The sequence below is a fragment of the Natator depressus genome, chromosome 25 (genome assembly GCF_965152275.1).
Source record: "Natator depressus isolate rNatDep1 chromosome 25, rNatDep2.hap1, whole genome shotgun sequence".
NCBI classification, from domain to species: Eukaryota; Metazoa; Chordata; order Testudines; family Cheloniidae; genus Natator; species Natator depressus.
The window spans coordinates 8056085-8074246 of NC_134258.1; the positions used below are offsets into that span (position 1 = coordinate 8056085).

At 49.6% G+C, this 18162-nt stretch overlaps 1 protein-coding gene across 1 annotated transcript in view; it reads right to left on the reverse strand.

Moving 5' to 3' along the window:
- The window catches only part of ZBTB7A (zinc finger and BTB domain containing 7A), a 28330-nt gene extending 27016 nt beyond the window's left edge, over nucleotides 1-1314 (reverse strand). Inside the window, exon 1 of the mRNA XM_074939430.1 lies at nucleotides 1300-1314. The gene's annotated coding sequence lies outside the window, so the exon portion shown is untranslated. The remainder of the gene's footprint in view (nucleotides 1-1299) is intronic.
- Between the last annotated feature and the right edge of the window lie 16848 nt (nucleotides 1315-18162).

Here is an 18162-nt window from a genome sequence, read left to right on the forward strand (position 1 = left end):
TGGGCGACCTTGGGCCCAGCCCCCCCAGGGCCCCCACCCAGCTCCCTGCCCTGGGCTGGGCGCCGAGGCCCGGCCCCGCCCCTCCCCCCTCAGCAGGGCGCCAAGCCCCACCGCAATCCGGCCCCCTCCCCGCGGGAGCCTGGCCGCGCGCCACACCCCTCCCCTCGCCGGGCTGCCAGCGACCAATGGAGGCCTGAGCTGGGGGTGGGGGCAGGAGGCCGGGCCTGAGCCCTGCGGCCACCACCCAGGCTTGGGCCTACACTAGGCCCCGCATCCGCGGCCTTTCCTGAGCGCGGGGGCCGGGGGCCCCGTCCTCCCGCCCCGGGCTGGGCTGCCCGTGAAGGGGGCGGGGGGGGGGCCCGGAAGTGCCGGGGAGGGGGGGGGGGCGCTGCCCCGCTGGCCGAGCTCCTCTCGGCGGCGCCTCCGCATCCCGCCCCCCACTCTCGCAGCGCCCTCGGTCCGCCATTGGCCAGGCGGAGCCGGGCGGGAAGGAGGGGTGGAGGTCCTCTTCCCATTGGCTCGGCCGCCTGCCCTTCAACACACCTCCCGGCCAGGGTTGGTTTGGAGGCGCCCGGCCTTGCGCGGGGCAACCTGGGAGTTGTAGTCCACGGCCCCATTGCACCTGCAAGGCCGAGCGGGGCGGGGAAACTACAACTCCCACGAGCCTCCTTTTCCCACCCCTCTTTGCGAGTCTCCCCCCCATTTGCTTGCAAGCCCCCCCTCAAAAAAACTCCCCCCCCCCAGGAAGCACCAGCCCAGCCAAGTACAACGTATGCACGCAGCAGAGAATAGAGGGTGGGGGGGGGGACTGCATTAACTGCATGGCCGCAAAGTTATTTGCAACCCCCCCAAGCTGCCCCCCCACCACATTGCAACCCCAGCACCCTGGACCAGCCTTGCTACTGCCAAATGCAGAGAGACAAGCAAGCAGATTAAAAACACCCTCCCTAGAACGTGGAGAAGAAAATGAATCCCCCCCCCCCCGCACACACGCGCGCTGCTCACCCTCTGCCCCCTCCCTTTGCAACCCCCCCTCAGCTGCTATAAATTCTCGGACAAACCCCCCCCCATTAAAAAAATCTGGAGGTTTATAAAGTTGGGGGGAGAGGGGGGGAATAAAGTAAAGCACAAGCCGGGGGCGGGGGGGGGAAGGGACTTTCCTCCTTCCAAAGCAGCCTCCCTGTTCGAGGTGGGGGTGGGGGGGAGGCGTGGGGGGGGTGGGGTGAAATGTCCCCTTGATTCAGCACCTCCCCACCCCAAAGGGCCACCAGAGACAGCCCGATCCCCCCGGAGTCTTACCTTGCTGGTCCTGGGGGTGGCGGGACTGGGGGGTGGGGGGGGTCCGCCTGGAGTTTGGAGTCAGTTCCCGGCCAGCTCTCCCTCTCTCTCTCTGGTGTTACTGCCCCTACTGTAACTGTATATGCAAAGCCCCGTATGATGCTGAACTCCCTTCCTGGTTTCTCTAAGGGCAAAGGGGTCCTCCCTTCTCTTAAAGGTGCAGCAGCCTCCCCTCGCCCTCCCCCGGCGGCGAGCCTCAGTGCAAGGGCAATTCAAACAGGCTCTGCCAGTCCCAGCAGACAGAGAGAGAGAGAGAGGGCAGGACACACTCCTGCCCCGGCTCCCCAAGAGATCCAGCCTCAGCCCCAGCGGGAGAGGGGATCTGCACCATTCCCCTGCATCCCTCCCTGGCTGCAATCCCTGTTATCTAACCCAGAGCACACATGGGGAGAAGGGAGCTGTTGTGTTCACACACACACACACACACACACACACACACACACACACGTGCTCACACATGGAAGCAGTTTGTTTGGTCTCAGCTGCTACAGCCCCCCCCCGGGAAGTTGGGTCATGGCTACAGGCATGGGGAGAGGTGGGCTTCGGTTCCCCATCTCGGCCTCGTGCTTCCCGGGGCCGCCTTCGCCCAGTCACAGCGGCCGCTCTGTGCCTCAGTTTACCCCCTGGGTACAACAGGGGTGACGATATTTGGAAAGAGCCTGAAGAGACGCCATTGGAAAGCGCTGGAGACCGCCGAGTACAAATTGGACTGTTACTAATCGGTCCCCTTTAGTGGCTGGAGTGGAGGGCTGGGAATCAGGTAGGGTGACCAGACAGCAAGTGTGAAAAATCGGGGTGGGGGGGGTATTGGAGCCTATATAAGAAAAAGACCCAAAAATCAGGACTTTGCCTTTAAAATCGGGACATCTGGTCACCCTCGAATCAGGACACCTGGGTTCTCCTCTGGGTTCAGCCACTGAGCTGCTGGGTGACCGTGGATAAGTCACTTCCCTGCTCCGTGCCTCAGTCTCCCCTTCCACCCTTTGTCTGTCTTGTCTATTTAGACTGTAAACTCTTTGAGGCAGGGACTGTCTCTTACTAGGTGTCATATTGGGGGGTGACACAGTGAGTGGTCCACAGAAAATCACTCACGCCCCTGAGGTAGCCTCAAGCAAACCGCCCAGCTCCAAAAAACGAGAGATGGGAAAGTCCTGTTATGCTGCCTCGCCCCGTAGGCTGCCCAATTACATTTTATTTACTCGCAGGGGTTTCTATAGTGCCATCAAATCTGACAACACATTAACCAGTTAACCTTAGAACAGCTCTCGGGTATTAGCACCCCCCGACCAGAGACCGAGTTACCCACACAGGAAGTCTATGGCAGATCCAGGATGTAGGTCCTGACAGATGTTCCTCACGTCGCTTAATGCTCTGCAGGAAGATGCTCAGATACTAGGGCGATGGGCACGGTCTAAGAACCTGGTGAACAGACTAGAACCAAGATCATGTGTGTCTCAGCCCAATTAATGGACCTCAATATATTCTTCCCGTTAAGAGGTTCCCGTATAAATTTTCAGTCTGCAATCAAGAAACTGTATACTATCTCACCCCTTCAATGAAATCAGAACAACCCGCCCTGTATAATCTGTACCCAAAGCTCAGACTGGAAAAAATTAACCAGTGGCACCTACTTGATGCCAAAATGAGACGCCTCGCCCAGCAGCTTGTGCAGATGTTCACACTGTGATCACCCCCCTTTCCTGTGATTTTGAGAAAATGCTTAGCACTCGCCCCTCTGAAAATCAGGCCCACGTAAGGTATCTCTAACTGGCACCCCAACATTTCAGGGGCTCAAAATCACCCAACACTACTCAAAATCTTGGCCTTGGGTGAATAGTTGATGGATTCTAAGGCCAGAAGGGACCATGGAAATCATCTTGGCCTATCTCTTGCCTACCATAGGCCATAGAACTTACCCCAAAATAATTCCTGTTTGAGCTACAGCAGATCTTTGAGAAAAACACCCAATCCTGCTTTTAAAATGGCCAGTGATGAAGAAACCACCACAAGCCTTAGAAAGCTGGAAAATGGTATGAAATCTGGCATATCAACTATTTGATGCCTATGTCTGAATGGTTGCCCCAGTTCTGTATACGGGGGGAAAAATATAAATCAAATCCTTAGAATAGTGGTGTTCAACCTGTGGTCCGCAGACTCCTGGGGGCCTGCAGACTATGTCTAAGATTTCCAAAGGGGTTGACATTTTTTAGCGGTCCACAAATGAAAGAAGGTTGAAAACCACTGCCTTAGAAAAAAAGCACGATATTTGTCAAATTCATTATTCAATCACCTTTCACTGGTGCCGCCCCAAGGTCTTTTTGGGAAAGCCTGCTTGCGCAGCTGGCGAGGCGTGCAGTTTGGTAACGGAGGAGGAGATCTGTGGGTGCGAGTCCTCACGCTCAGTGCTGCCATTATTTGGCGTTTCACTTAACGCCCCAGCTCCCAGAGTCATGTGATTTGGGGTGAAGCTCAGCTTTCATTTTAAAGTAAGTTTCTAGCTCCGGTGGTTGCAGGAAAAAGCTTGATAACATGACTCCCCTTTACCACCACCCCCCCCCAAAAAAAAATAGAAGCTCAAAACCTTATTGTGGTCTCATGTTTGGGGCGGGGGAGTGATTTTTGAATGCTTGGTGTTGGCAAAGTTACAAGTATAGAAATGCTCCTCAGTGCTGATCAAGTGGAAGGGGGTAGGAACAGATGAGCCCACGGATGGCTTTTGGCCTTGCTTGGGTACAGCACAGAATAGCATGATAATCAGCTCAGGACAGGGACATAATGAGCTGGTATGTAAACTTGTTGCTTGTCTCCATAGTCTGATCACCCCTGGCCTTCTAGGGACTCCACCAAAGCAATTTAGGGCAACGAGCCCTTTAAGACTAAGTTAGGGGGTCGACTTTCTGCTGTGAAAGCCTTAAAATGTGGGATTCTGCCCCTTTGGAGTATCCAGCTCAGCACAGACCTCCCTAGCTGTTACAAGTGGGTCTGGAAGGATTCAATGTTTATCAGTAAATGTCAATAAACGTCAATTTCACCGCACACTTAATGTTTCCATTAATAACAACAGAAATGTACAGATAGGCAAAGTTAGGACAAAGCTGCCTGCAAACTTCTTAGAGTTTGATTCAAGGCTATTTATTTGGTATGTTTTGACATGTGACATTGACAGTTTGTGTTTGAACATTTATAAGGCTTTAACTTTTTGAATCACAACATCGATTGTTAGTAAATAATTAGTGTCCGATTTCTCCACAACTGTGAAAATTTAAATAGCCAAAAATTGGGGGGGCAAAAAGATACTTTACCCCATAATTTTATGCAACTGTGAAAATTTAAATAGATAAAAATAAATGTTTAAAAACAAACATCAACGTTATCTGTTGAAATTAGGGGAAAAAAATAAAAATCAATTCCTGCCAAGCCCGGTTACAAGCAATGCCCCTTTAATGATGCTACACTTCTATAGCGCGTTTCATACAGAAGAGTCGCACAGCATAGCTCCCCATAGCACTGCTGGAGCGTCACCACAATCGGTGGGAGGGCTGTCGCCAACTGCTGCACATCACACCATACAAGAGATCATGGGGGGTGGGGGGGTGGATTTTGGCCAAGGACCCTGGTGATGACCTCTGCTTCTATAAACAGTATTCTGGGTACTTTAATGTCACCACAGAATATACGGGGGGACCTTTGCTTTCCAGATTTCACCTGAAAGATATGAGTGATTTTTAAAGTCTGCCCCCATGGTAACGTTGGGTTTCATAGGAGGGGAAAGTGGGCATGTTTAAAACTGTGCACGTGTGTACACACACACACACACACACTCGCTGTGACCCAGGGACTTGATGCTGACTGGCAGAGGGCACAGGGGATGCAGAGAGTTTTACAGGGATTCCCTGGTCCAGATATAGGCATATTAGGTCACCAAAGGATGGCATGTAAGGTCTCTATCAAGCTAGTATCCTGCTGACCATCAGAACCATTGCAAAATGTATGTACAGATAATATTTAAGGAGTTATGTGTCTATACTGAAAATTATGTTCTTAAGGCAGGTAATTAGAAGGTGGCGTGTCTCACACATGTTCCTTTCAGGCAGGGGGTAACAGATGCTTATCTCTCTGTCTGGTCATATCTGGATTGACTGCTTCACAATGGACGCTTATTTGCAACTGAGCCACAAACTAATCAAGACTGTGAAATCGACAAGAGACTGCAAAATCTACAGAAAGGAATAATCAGCAAGAGGGTCCTGTCTGGTTTATGAGTGAAGACGGAAGGACTGTTTTGATATATCTGGGGTTGCAGAAAGAGACATTCAGGATTCCTTCACCTAGGAGACAAGCTGGCAGTGTGTTTCATCTCATGACCGAGGGATCTCAGCCAGGCCCAGCTGTAAATCACTGTCAGGACTTTGGGGTGAGCTCGGTTCTGTAAGACGTGAACATATCTAGTTAAATAAGTCTAGGTTCTAGAATGTGTGTTATGATTTTTCTTTGTGCGTAACCCTTTGTTTCCAATACTTCGACTTGACTCACTATCGCTCGAATTGCTTCTCTTTGTTCAACTAACTTGTGCTTGTTTCCCTATAAACATGTCTAAGTGCTGTGTGCTAAGCAGAGAGATGATCTGACGTGAAACTGGCAAGCGTCTTTGCAAATGTTGCGAGTGGCCAGTGGATCAAGGACTGGGCCCTCCAGGGAGACGCTTGAAGGGTTGGCGTGTGCCTATCGCTAACCCGCAGAGGCCTACAGGGGAGTGCTCGTGTTGCCAGTGGCCACCAGAATCAGGGAGCTGACATGTGGAAAGCACAGACAAGGCTTCCTTGCATTCACACAGCCCCACAAGCCCAAATGCCCACATACCACCAATAAGCAAGTGCAATCATGCACCCCCCCACCCACTAATCCCTAGCTCCTATCATACCACTTTTCATCAGTCAATCTCAAAGCACTTTACAAAGACAATCAGTATCATTAGCCCCATTTTGCAGGCAGGGAATATGACTTGCCCAAGGTCACCCAGCAGGCTAGTAGCAGAGCTGGAAATAGAACGCAGGGCTCTTGAGACCCACCGTGCAGTACTCTATCCGCTAGGCTACACAGCAAGCATGCAAATGTGCACATGAGTGTGTATGCACCCACACACATCCCCACACACTTACACGCTTTTCTAGAGCAAATCAGCTAAAAACATTTGGCAACCAATTGGGGAGACGCGAAGAGGGAGCTGGGCGAGGCGTTGTTTGCTTTTAAAGTGTCACCGATTTTTTTCAGTGCATCAACTCACAAAGGGAAGAAATCCAAACCTCAAAAACGTGTAGAGAGAAACAAAACCCAAAGGGATCAAATATAAACAGCTCCCCCCACCATCCCAGTGAGGACTAATCAACAGATCTGCAGACTTACTGCGACACTCAAGATAAAAACCACTTGTCTGTTTATCATTCAGTACCTGGATTGCTACTAATAATAGCCTGCCTTTATTTCATTACTTTTCACGTGAGGAGCTCAAAGCACTTTACAAATGGGTAGGTATCATCGTCCTCATTTTTCACCCTGGCAGAGCAAAGAACAGAAGCCCTGATCGAACGCCCGTTGAAAGACTTTGGATCTGGCCCAGAAAGAGAGAGTGACTGATGTGAAGTTACACATTGAGCTGGGGCAGCATTGGAAATGGAACCCAGGTGTCCTGATTCGTACCCCACCTGCCTTACACACTAGACCAACACCACGTCAGATGATTATAAATAATTTTAGTCACTTTGCCTCAGTGACACCATTTGTTTCTTTGCCACTCACTCAGCAAAGACTTTGAAATACACTAGCCAGGTCAGTTTCACTTTCTATTACTAGTCAGTTTTGTTCTCTTTGCACTAGGCTGTTCTTTGAGTTTCCATAGCAGCAGGTGAAAAGCTAAAATCATGCCACCCATAGAAGCCTTTTTGCCTGAATTAAGGAAGCAAACCAAGAAAATCACCAAAATATCCCTATTATTGGGCAGTTTTGCATGAACTCTTTTAAAAACATAAAAATCCATTTGGGGCCTAAATGGAGGGGCCAGTGCAGTTTTGCCAACACTCCCCCTTTAACAGGTTTTTTTGTCGTAAAACCCCAGTTTCTGGAGTTAGGTGATTCTCAGCTTTCACTTTCTTAACAAAGTAAATTTCTGGCACTCCTGACTGCAAAGAAAGGGTTGAAAATGTGACCCCTGAAGGTTCAAAGACCAGAAAGCGAATAAAAAGAACCCAACATTTATTATTTGAAAAAACCTGCATGAATATTAAGGCAACCTGGTGATTTTTGAATGCTTGGAGTAGGTAAAACCATAACGTGCCTTTCATCAGAACTCTCAGAAGGCGTGTTCACACGTCAGACAACATGCCGTGTTTATACAGCACCTGTTAGCACAATAGTCCAGGACCTGGGCTCCTACATGTTGCCACAATACAAATAATAAAGTAATAATGACAATGGGCTATACCCCCTCAGCCAGCATAACATAGGCAGGCCAAACTGTGCTGTGCACAGAGATCTTCTAACTTTAATGAGGCATGTTTAGGACTCTTCGGGAACAGAAGCTGGGATCACATTTCAAAGCATGCTGGAAACCTAGCTCATTTGGCACATGGAAATATAGCCTACTGGTTAGAGCAGTCAGGATTCACTGCCCCACTCCCGCCGGGCTTACGAAACTGCAGTCGCAGGCTTAGAACAAAGCATGTCCCCCTTGCGGCTTAGGCTGGCAGAGCTTGGAAGTTGTGCGGAGGTACCATGCACTAGGTGCATCCATAGCAACACTTCCAGGCACGGATCCCAAAGCACTTTACAAACATTACCGAGCTGACCTTCACAACACCTTGGCATGGCAGACATTCTAATCCATAGGTGGGGAAACTGAGGCAAAGAGAGGGCATGTGACTTGCCCAAGGTCACATGGGAAGGTATTTTGGGCTCTAGGACTATATAGATTTAAATCTCATCCCCGAACCCGAGACTTTTCACAGACAGAGTGTCGGAAACACCCAACCCTTTACCTGAACTCGCCCAGGGACAACGCCAGGAATGTTGGCCGTATTGTGGTATGCCAGGTGGCCCCAGCTGAGACCAGGGCCCAGTTGTGTTGTGCGCTGCACAAACACACAGTACGAGACAGTCCCTGCCCCAAAGACCTTCCAATCTAAATAGCCACGAGAGACAACAGAAGTGCTATTACCTTTGCACAGATGAGCAATGGAGGTCCGGAGAGATTAAACACGGTTTCCTTTCTGCCATCCTTTGGCGGTCTTGTCTATGTAGATTGTGAGCTCCCCAGAGAGAGAATTGTCTCCTCCTCTATGTGTGTAGTGCTCTGGCAAAGGCTGTGGTGTCAGAACCAGAACAGAATAGGTCCCCGCTTACAGTTAGGCCTTCTAGGTGCTACAGGAAGCCTATAGCAGAGCCTGGAGTCCACAAGACCTTCCTTCCTCTCTAAACTACCCAGCTCTTTCTAGTCTCTAACAACATGCTAGAAGGTGGGTTTGGTTGGTTGGTATTTTATTTCCCCTTTATTTGGGGGAAGCAAGGCCTATAGCTGTGCGGGCGGAAGACTGGGAGTAGGGACAGTGCTCTGTGTTAATACAATGCCACCCACCCTCTACATCAAATACTGATGGGATACGGTTATTTTAAAGCACAGGGCACATTTTCGTAGCCCCGGTGGGGAGAAGAGGATCTGGGTTGGGGGGCAGGAAGTGAAACCGGCCGATGGGCGTTTTCGTGAGGTGCGTGCACGGGCTAATGGCGTCCCCCGTAAGGAATGGCAGGAGGTGTAGGGCTTGTAACCTCAGAGCGATAGCTCCGGCAGCTCCCTCCCCATCTCCTCTCCCGGAGACGGATCCTCAGCTGGCGTGGATTGGTCATTGCAGGCTGAGGATCCAGCAAAACGAGAGCAGAATTATTCCACCAGCCCTGACAGCAACTGGCCTCTTTCTTTGTAGCTTCGGCCAAGACCACAGAGACCAAACTCGGCACTTACTGTCCATGTCACTACGAGCCACCACGGCTGCTGCCTACGCTGCTGGTAATTACAATGCTCTGCCCTCCAGTGCTTTCCCACGACTGCTGCATCCACGGGACAGACTCCTGGTACCAAGTCATTCCCACCGCGGGAGAGAGTACTGATGCTGACATCAGCTACTGTCCACTATGCGAGGGAGGCAGCATGGCTTTGTGGCTGGAGCACTAGCCTGGGAGTCAGGAGATCTGGGTTCAAGTGCCCTCCTCTACCCCTGGCTTGTTGAGTGACCGTGAGCATGTCAGCTCAACTGCCTTGTGCCTTAGTTTCCCCATCTGTAAAATGGGGAGCATGCTGCTACTCTCCTTTGCAAAGCGCTTTAAGCTCTAAAAATGAAAATCTCTGTATAAGAGCTAGGTACTGTTAAATAGCCCAGCGTTTCATTCAGGGCAAGCACAACGCTGCTGTTACTCAAGGCAACAGTGTGCAAATGGAGAAAGATTTTCACATCAGGTGGGGAAGGTACTAGTGCCCCCAACAACTCTGGTGAGATTGTCACACAGTGATGGAGCTGCTTCCATGAGGGTCACATCCCTTCTTTGTGCCTCAGTTCCCCCCCCCCCCCAAAAAAACAAAAACCAGGGGGGGAACCATATTTACCTACAATTCGCCCAATGATTGCAAAGTGCTTTGAGAGCCTCAGCCCGCAGGGCCACAGCGCACACACGTGTGGACGGGATTTAAACACGGGGGTTAAACACGGAATCCTCCACTGAAAAGGGAAAAGCACCTGCCCCACTGGGTTTTTCTTAAGGCAGCACCTGGGACCGAGGAGCTCTCCGCGACTGGCTATCCTGCTCAGCCGGGGCCTGACCCCATTTTGGCTGCATTGCCAGCCCCACACGTGGGCCTGTGCATGGATGCACCCAGCAGGTTTGGAAGCACTGGGCTCCAGGTCACCCCCAGGCTCTCCCATCCTCACTGGGCCGAGCACTGACAGGGAGGAGAGAGCACGGCTCCCCTCAGCTCTCTGCTTTCTCCAAGCACAGACTCCCAGCAAGGGCAGGGCGATTCTGCTGCTCCACTTGGGGCAAGAGAGGAGTTTAAACACACTGCCCAGAAGCCAGCAGGACTGACTCCATTTAATCTCGGACTCAGACAGAAGTGCCACCAAGAATTCCCTGCCCACTACCAGGTATCCCCTGGTCTCCATCAGCCAAAGGGTCCCTGCTGCATCAGATCACAGACAGATAGGCTACCCCCAAGCTAGCAAGGCTCCAGCCAGTATGGAGATGGTCACGTCTCTACTTTATGCAGGACACCCCCAGATAGCACAGGGACAGAGAGCTGGGAATGAAGGCATCATTGCGCTCCATGCATATGAATGCATTCACCTAAGCAATTGTCATACTTTGCAATTAGCTGGTTCCACATGGCAAGCAGGGCCAGGCAGAAAGAGGATGGACGCATGTGAGAGATGCCCTGGAAGCTGCATGTTAAACTTATTCTAGACTCCTCAGAGGAAGAGCCGGTCCAGGTAAATCTTTCTGGAGACAGAAAGCACTGATATCTAAAGAAATGCATTCAGGCGGAGTTGCTGTATACTCAATTCCCACCTCCCCCAGAGATTTCCCAGGTGACTTGATTATTTGTATTCCTGTAGCACGTAGGAGCAGACTTTGGGCAAGTCCCATGATCTGCCCCTCTGCAAAATGGGGACAATCTTTTCTTTTGTCTCAAGCCCGCAGTCCTGTGCCCGGATCTGCGCAGGGCGACCTCTGCACCTTCCCAGAGCCCCACTGACGTCCCCAGGGAGGAAATGGCAGAATTAGGGCCGCTTTGGTACCTGACTGTCTTGTTATCCCTGTGTATAGTACCTAACACACTATAATGCCAATCTCCCCAGTAAATAATGGGGCGCTGTCTACTGAAAATATTGAGATCAAACATTTCAGGGCAGCATCCTGCCCTATGTTCTGCAAAACCCTGTGTGAATTTCACCAAACACGCATAGTCTATTAAGGACCACTGTGCCAGCCAGAGGGACTATGGTTGATGGCGTCGCACCAGACTTCATGTAGTGTAGCTCCCAGAGCTGGCTCAATCCTGCAAATCCACATGTCTCTGGGGCAGCCCTGCAGGCAGCACCAGGTAGGCAGGGGGCGCACCCTTCCACTCACTGGTGGAGAGGGAGTTTTTGCATCCATAAGTGAGACACAGATTTCACACAGGAGGTGGGGAGACCTATCATTCAGAGAATGTTCAATTTCCTGCGACCATTTCCTGCTTGCAGCCTAGGTAGACAATCCGTCAGCGCTCTCCACGGTGCTCGATTGCATCTGCATTGGGGGTTCTGGTGGCCCAGTTCCAAGCGGGTGTTAAGTCCGCGGTCTACAAAAGCTTTATAACTACTTTTCCTTACCTGCATTACCACCATCCCGCCGATTGTTAAAGACGGAGATAATTTTTAAAATGCAATTCCCTCTGCAGTCCTGACTTGTATCCATTTCCGTTTCTGAGCTTGGATAATGAAAATCCATCCAGCTAGTTTTACCGGTGGCTGGCAAGCGTTTGGTTAAAGACTCTTCCAGTGCACCTGCCCATCACCACTGCACATCTCCATTTATGAAGATGTTTCCAGTGATATGAGGCTTTGGAAAATATATATATTTTTTAATCTAAATTTTGGTCCAGACTTGTGTCTGAAACAAGCACGTAGGACTGTTCTCACCTGCTGCTGTCAGGGCTCCTCAAGAATTATGTCAAATGCCTGAACCAGCACAGCTTCTCGTTCTGCTTTCGGTGCCACTGGTGGAAGCTCAACCTCAGAAACCCAGACTGGGATTTTCAAAGACGCCTAAGGGAGTTGGGAGCCTGTGTTCAGCTCCCAAAGCTGCATGACAGTGGACATTGTTGTGTTAATGCCTTTGATTTATCTGTACATCTATCCAACCACTGATCTGGGACCTTAAACAAGGGCTTCCCGAGGGGCCTGTTAGCATCTAAACAAATGACTTGAATATTGAGAAGTGTATTATAACCATAGCTAGCCCTTGCAAGGATCATGGCTGGAACATGGCCAACAGGGAACCCAAAGGCTGGGTATGTGGACCAGATATCAGCAGACTGTAGACACACCAATCTGCATGACAGTCAGGCGTAAAACCTTGAGTTTGGAAAGAAGGCTATTAAAGTCACCGACCCCAACATGGAAGTGGCAAGAAAAAAAAAGAAGTGGTGCAAGAACCGTAGCCAATTCCAGACAGGCAGGCCACCACGCAACAGAGCAGGCCAAACTAACATCTGTACAACAGAGCTGGGCTGAGAAAGGAAAATCTGTTCATCGAGGATTTTGCTATTTTGTTTCATTCCCATTCAGAGAGAAGCCCAAACAGTTCAAAATTGTCCGTGGAAGGGGATGGGGACCAGGCAGCCTGGAAGCCCTGGGGGTCTTGTGCAGGATCGACAATTTGGGCGTGGGCAAGAGCCCAGATCCTGGGACCCTTGCCGCTCGTGGGCCAGCTGCGGGTATTTCCTTGCAGCGTAGGCATACCCACGCTGGCAGGAACAGCACTGCGTTCCCTCAAACCGTCATCAAAATCAAACTGTCGTGGAAAAGCTTTTCACTTCTGCACTGGCAAATTCTGGCCCCCAAAAACTTTCATCTGACTCCCCCCCCCGACTAGCTCCAGTTCCAGGAGCACCCACGAGCAGATTCTTTTGGTCATCTTCATGTCAACAGCAAAACTCCGGTTGACTTCAGTGGGGCCAGGATTTCACCTTCCATTTCTCACACGCAACCGTCCAGAGTATGGGGTAGCTTTTCTTTATTAGCTTCTTGCTGCTCAAGTGCCATTATTTTAAGTGTTTCAGGCTGCCTGGGGCATAAGCCGGGTCCGCTTCGCTGCTACGTCACATGCCACACTCCCCACTCCGTTCGTCGGAGGGTGCCATTTTGCCCAGCATTTGCTCTGTCCAGAGGCTCAAAAATGAATGCAGGACTCCGTGTATACTGCAAACAGCAACCGATTATCCGTATCTGCTTTCCAAGCATCTGCACTGGTTGGGTCAGTTTCACTTTACAACTCAGGGAAACTATTTTTTAAAGGTTTCAGAGTAACAGTCGTGTTAGTCTGTATTTGCAAAAAGAAAAGGAGGACTTGTGGCACGTTAGAGACTGACCAATTTATTTGAGCAAATAAATTGGTTAGTCTCTAAGGTGCCACAAGTACTCCTTTTATTTTTTAAAGCCATATGATGAATTTTTTGGGAACAGCTACATTTGGGCACTAAACTAGGCTGATTTCTCTCTGGAAGAAGAGCGATGTCAACCGTGTCTGTCTCGCTGTGAAGGCAGGGGAACAGGGACACATTTTTGACTCAGCGCCCATCCCCCTTTTAAATTGTGGATTTCTCCAAAACAATATTGCAGAGGCAAACTCTATGCTCCTCCACTACAGCTAGGGAGACAGAGGTTATTCACTCCCCACTAGCACCCACGATCCCCAGCACACCCACACACAATGTTCTGGGGGCAGAATTCAGGGTAACGAGAAGTGCCTCTTGCTTCGACATGCTATTGATTGCTGTTAAGGTCTGAGATCCACGGTGCTGAAATAATTTTGCATCCTCTACCTTCCGCTGGAGGCGGCCAGAGTTGAATCCGACGGTGGGCAGCTCAGTGAAACCGAGCAGCTCGTAGCTTTAAGATACAAGAATGGATCTCGCTGCAGCTTCCTTACAGGGCCTGCCAGACCACTGGTGCATCTCATCCAGAAACCAACAGCAAGCAGCCTGTAGCAGGTGCAAGCAGCACGATCCCATAATTACCTATTAGAGGAATCACTTGCCAATAGAAGTTTCTTCCTGACAGCCATGGTTAACTTATGCCTTGAAGCATACGAATGGCCACACTGGGTCAGATCAATCTAGCCCGGATCCTATCTTCTGACAGTGGCCAGTGCCAGATGCTTCAGAGGGAATGAACAGAACAGGGCAATTATCAAGTGATCCATCCCCCGTTGTCCAGTCTGAGCTTCCAGCAGTCACAGGTTTAGGGACACCCAGGGCATGGGGCTGCATCCTTGACCATCTTGGCTAATAGCCATTGATGGACATATCCTCCATGAACTGATCTAATCCTTTTTTGAACCCAGTCATACTTTTGGCCTTCATAACATCCCCTGGCAATGAGTTCCACAGGTTGACTGTGTGTTGTGTGACATACTTCCTGGTTTGTTTTAAACCTGCTGCCTGTTAATTTCATGGGGTGACCCCTGATTCTTGTTATGTGAAGGGGTAAACAACACTTCCCTGTTCACTTTCTCCACCCCCGTCATGATTTCATAGACCTCTCTCATATCCCCCACCCTCCATCATCTCTTATCTCCAAACAACAGGCCCCGGTTTTTTAATCTGTCTAGAACCTGTTCCTCACCCCTGTATAATTTTTGTTGGCCTTCTTTGTACCTTTTCCCAATTCTAATACATCTCTTGAGATGGGACGACCACAGCTGCATGCAGTATTCAAGCTGTGAGCGTACCATGGATTTATTTCATGGCGTTATGATATTTTCAGTCTTATTATCTATCCCGTTCCTAATGGTTCCTAACACGGTTAACGTTTTTGACTGCCGCTGCTCACTGAGCAGATGTTTTCAGAGACCTATCCATGATGCCTCCGAGATCTCTTTCTTGAGTGGAAATAGACCCCATCAGTTTTTATGAAGGATAAAATTCATGTTTCAGTTTAAAAATTCATGTTTAAAAACCATCTGTGATGAAATTAAAGAGGGAAAAGGCCTTTTAATGTAAAGTGCCATTTATTATTTTTTCCAGGATGAAAATAGTTAAAAAAAATTGCACCAACAAAATGCTCAATAGACTTTCCCCTTCACCTCCAAAACCAAGCGCAAAAGCAAAACAAAACTACCCCAAAGCGTTTGAATCGTAGAATCCCCACAATTTTTTTATTTAAATAAGAGGGAAAAAAGATACACCCCCCCACCCCAGAGCCTCATATACATGACCAAAAAACAGTACATAGTCATTCAGAGCACACAATCTCACCATTTCAGTTAGAATTGTTTTTTTTAATTAACCCAAACACTTTGTATAATACATTCAATCCTCCAGAGTTGCCAGATTTGATGGAATATAAGTGCACTCTAGGAAAAAAAAACAAATGGGATGTTGGAAACCATACAACTGCCACTCAGGGATGATGCGTCAGATTCTAGCTCTCAAATCTTTTCTAGCTATCAGACAAGTCTTCCCTCGGGCTATTAAACTGTACCCATTTTCTTCCTGCTTTATAAATATTATGGGACACCGTGGCAAACGGACAGAGTGAAATCTGAAGCCTGCAGCATAAGCTTTGGTTTGGAGCAGCAGGGAAACCTGTCTCCCCTTCTTCTGGGCATCAGGAGATTGTACCAACTTTGCAGGTGTTCCCCCGAACAGAGTAAGAGATCCACATTCGTCCAGCCCTCTCATCTGCTTTTCTGCATGCGTGTCCTACTGGTCTGATTAACGAGAACCCAGGCACGAGAGCACCTGATAATCTGATCAAATATGGTAACTCCGGGATAAAAATAAAGGCCTTCAAAAAGGTAAAAATAACACCAGTGCTTGAGCCACTGGTACTATTTGAAAAAATAAGCACAACCCACCATATTTGTATGTGTGTGTGTGTTTTAAAAAACACCCAGCATATCTGAACCACAATCAGCAGCATGAAATGCATCTATGGGGAGGAGGGAATCCCCCACCTCTCATTAAATTATTACACAGTCAACGTGCTAGTTGAAAGACTTTACCCCACACTGGCTGACACCTTGCCCTTCATCAAGGGGGTGAAACAGACACCATACAGACATGGAAGGTGCTTCATGAGTGATCAGGTTCCGCCCGACATCCTTTCCTTTTCAGGTAGATTCGATACATTCTCCAGTGGAACGTGGTTACAGGAAAAGAATGTATGCTTTTTGGGGGAGGGGTAGGGGGGCACTGATATGTCTGCTGCCTACCCAATAAAGGGACTGTCCATTAGAAAGCAGCTGTGGCCACACTTTCCAAGCCTCACAAATCACACACCCCCACTTCCCCGAATTTACAAGTTCACAATTGACCTTTGCAGCCACTGTGGGCTGGCGCAGGTTTTTCCTTTAACAGCAGCACAAGAATGCTAGGGCTGAGGACGCAGACAGCCTCTGCCCGTTAAGCCAAGACATCGTGCCTTAGGAGACCCGACAAAGACAAGATTTCTAGACTCTAGCCAAATGGAACTCGCACATCACAGAGACCCCTCCCCGAAAGCCAAGAGGGCAAGGGAATGAGTCATTCCTATGGCTTGTATTTCTACGTCAGGCAGGAAAAGAAAGGGTATATTTAAAAAAAACAAAAACAAAAACATAAAAGGCTCTTTGAACAGACCCTGTCCATGTGATCCATGCAGGTTATCTTCCCACCTCATGAGACTCAACCGTTACAGCAAAACAAGGCCCTTCCTTGCTCCCGTACCGGCAAGGTACGTACCTATCATTCCCTAGAGAGGTAGCTTGAGAGAAGCAAGATTCCACCAAAGGTGAGCAGGCCCTTCCAGTTAGCTATCGTTTAACCTCTTATTCCTTTCCCGCAAGGAAATGAAGAACCGGATCCACCCTAAGAAAGGGGAGATAAATACACTTGGCAAACTCCATATGTACTACTGCCAGTCTCACAAAAACAAACAAGGCCTAGTACAGTTCCACAAGAGGCTTCCCTCAGACTTCATGTCTGGATCAGCTCACACACTAATCAAAGGGCAGGAGCAAACAGCTACCTCAGTCACTTTCTCTTAGCCATCTGGGTCTTCCTGCCCAGACAGCCTACAGGAAAATGTTTCTGAGAACCAGACAGCTCACGTGGAAAGTTAGAAAGCAAGATCTGCTTGCCCAAGGCAAGACTCTACTCCCAGCTCAGCAGCAGAAAAGACAGCGTACGACTGGTGTCCCCCTTCTAGGGAGCAGTATGGAGATCTTCGTGGTTCAGAGGTTGCCAGCAGGATTGTCGTTAGATGAAGCACATTTGGAGTGACCACTCCACCTATCACAATTAGGGAACTCTGCCGCGCAGGGATTTGTACTGGCCTTCGGCAGGGAATGCCGAGCAATGGGGAAAGCAGTCATAACTCGAAGTAGCAGCGCTTCCCCAATGGAAGAGGCTAAAACTGGACAGGACTCCTAACTGCTGGAGCTGGAAGGGGGGACGGGAGAGGGGCTGCAATGGTGCAGGCAGCTCTGGGTAACAGTTCAGCCACCGTGCAATGGCATTTTTACCTATCAGAAGAGCGAAGAGACGTGCACCATGTCTGGGTGGCTTTGAGAGGTCTTTCCCCTACCCAAGAAGCATGTGCCATCAAACTGGCAGAGGGGGAGATTTTGCCCAGGCAAAGAGGACCGTTTAAGACACCCAGCTCCCATTAAAGCCAATACGAGTTAGGCACCTAATGGTCCTCGGGAAAGTCTCCCCCAGAGACTTGATTGCTTTTGGCTAGTTATGTCACAAAACTAGTTCCGATGTGTGGTTTCATTCCTCCAGTGGCCTTGTACAGCATCTCGCCAGCTGGTCATAAGACAGCTGGAGTCACAGCTACCTTGCCCTGGTCTTCTGCCTGAAATGGTTGTCTGAAGGCTGCCGGCTGAATATACAGTTATGAACCAGCCACTCTAAAACAATGAGACCAAGCAGGGGAGGGGAGGGAAGAGAATGAACTTCCAGACTAGGTATATTCCGGGGGAGATCACAGGTTTGAAACTCTCTGGTAGGAGCTGGGGGGGAAAAAGATCAGTGCT